We start from the raw sequence: 2340 nt of genomic DNA on the forward strand, positions 1-2340 counted from the left end.
CACTGCTCTTACTCACTTCTGTGCTCCCTGATCATCTCTTTGTCGGTATCTAATCTCTTCAGTCTGTAATGGTGGATATATTTGATCTCTGTTTTGTATTTTACTGTTACTTTCATAGACCTTTTGTAAATGAATTTTCCACTGCTGCCCACCACCTGACCATGTGCTGCTCTCTTACTAGATTAATTTTTGAATGGTATCTTTCACAGTCAGGAAATATTTTCTGAGAAAGAGAGTGCATTTCCCTTCCATTTCAGACCATCAAATTCTACAGCATTTTTATTCCATGTCATTCATTTTGCACTTCTGCAACATTTACTCTGTTTCTCCTTCCACAGATACCAGCGATCATTGCCAAAGCCCTGTTGCCTGTGGAAAAGGTGATGTTTGACTTTCTTGTGCTGCTGCAGTTTGTATGATGAAGGTGCTCCCACAATGCGGTTATTTGAAAAGTTACAGATCATTCATCTAGCGATACTGAAGAGCTGATGGTGTATGGTGTAATTTTTATTTTTATCATGTTTATAATTTCACAAAAATGTTATCAAGGAACTTTTGATGTAAGGCCATAGATATAAATATTAGGTCAGGTGACCAAAAGCATTACCAAATACGCAGGTTTTCATGAATATCTTAAAGAAGGAAAGCAAACCTGAGAGGTTTATCATGGGAATTCCAGACCATGTTGCCTGGCAACTGTAGAAACAGCCTCCAATTGTGAAGCAATGATTAAATGCATTGTTGGAGTCTCGAAGGTTGTGTGGTGCAGGGAGATAGGGATCATCACAGCCAGGAATTAAATCAAGAGTGAGAATTTTAAATTGTTGTTGCTTATAGATAGGAGCCTTTATGGGTCAGGGAGCACAACAGTGATGGGTGAACAGGTTTTGGTACAAATGAACATGTGTGCAGCAGAATTTTAGATATTCTTGAGATTACAGGGACGTTGAATGTGAGAGGCTGACTGGGAGTGTGTGTGGATAGTTAAGTCAAGAGGTAACGCAGGAATGGATGAGAGGTTCAGCAGATGAGCTGAAACTAAGGTGGGGTCAGGTCATTGTCACTGAAGTGGAAATAAGTGGTTTTGGTGCAGGACTCTGCAGTTACCCTGACCTCACCTCAGGAATTCAGCTGTTTGTGAATTTGTGGTTCAAGTCTGTAATAAGATCAGGAACTGAGTGTCCGGCGGAACCCAAACTGGGTGTCACTGAGCAGGTTACTGCTGAGTAAGCGCTGCATAATAGCGCTGTTGACGACACCTTCCATCACTTTACTGATGATAGAGAGTAGACTGCTTGAGGGGAGATTGGTCAGGTTGGATTTGCTCTGTGTTTTTGTGCTCAACAGACCTGGGCAATGTTCCAAATTGTCGGGAGATGCTAGTGCTGTAGCAGTACTGAAACAGTTTGGCTTGGCGGGTAGCAAGATCTCGAGCACAAGTCATCGGTACTATTGCCAGGGCCCATAACCTTTGCACTATTCATCCATTTATTAATATTATTTGAAATGAATCAGATTGGATGAAAACTTTCATCTGTGATGTTGGGGACCTCTGAAGAAGGCTGAGATGGATCATCCAATTGGCACTTCTGGCTGAAGATTGTTGCAAATTCTGCAGTCTTATCTTTTGCATGGATAGGTTGGGCTCCTCTGTCAGTAAGGATGGGGATTTTTGGCATGCTTCCTCCAGTGAGTTGTTTAATTGTCCATCACCATTCACGACTGGGTGTGGCAGAACTGCAGAGCTTAGATCTGATCTATTGGTTATGGGGTGGCTTAGCTCTAACTCTTGCTGCTTATGCTATTTGGCATGCAGATAGTCCTGTTTGGTAGTTTTACCAGGTTGGCACCTTATTTTTAGGTATACCTGGTGCTGTTCTTGGCATGCCCTCCTATACTATCCATTCAACCAGTGTTGATCCCCTGGATCAATGGTAATGGTTGAGTGCAGGATATGCTGGGCCATGAGGTTACAGATTGTGCTGGAGTAAGTTCTGCTGCTGTTGATGTCCCACAAAGCCTCATAGATATCTGGTTTTGAGTTCCTATATCTGTTCCAAGTCTGTCCCATTTAGCCGATGTTAGTGCCGCTCAACACAATGGAGGGTATTCTCCAGTTTAAGATGAGGCTTTGTCTCCACAGGACTGTGCGGTGGTCGCTGTTATCAATCCTGTCATGGACAGATGCATCTGCAGCTGGGAAATTCGTGACGATGAGATCAGCTATGTTTTTCCCTTTTGTTGGTTGCGTCACCACCTGCTGCAGTCCCAGCCAGGCAGCTTTGTCCTTTAGGACCTGACCAGCTTGATTGGTAATCCTGCTGCAAACTACTCCTGATG

The 2340-nt window shown here is 43.2% G+C and overlaps 1 long non-coding RNA gene across 1 annotated transcript in view; it reads left to right on the forward strand.

Moving 5' to 3' along the window:
• Positions 1-8: 8 nt before the first annotated feature.
• LOC125481766 overlaps positions 9-2340 on the forward strand; it is a 10137-nt gene continuing 7805 nt past the window's right edge. The window contains exons 1-2 of the long non-coding RNA XR_007261455.1: positions 9-45; positions 339-493. This is a non-coding gene — a long non-coding RNA (uncharacterized LOC125481766). The remainder of the gene's footprint in view (positions 46-338; positions 494-2340) is intronic.

This window comes from Rhincodon typus, unplaced genomic scaffold, assembly GCF_021869965.1.
Source record: "Rhincodon typus isolate 14 unplaced genomic scaffold, sRhiTyp1.1 hic_rhity00003465, whole genome shotgun sequence".
In the NCBI taxonomy this organism is placed as follows: domain Eukaryota; kingdom Metazoa; phylum Chordata; class Chondrichthyes; order Orectolobiformes; family Rhincodontidae; genus Rhincodon; species Rhincodon typus.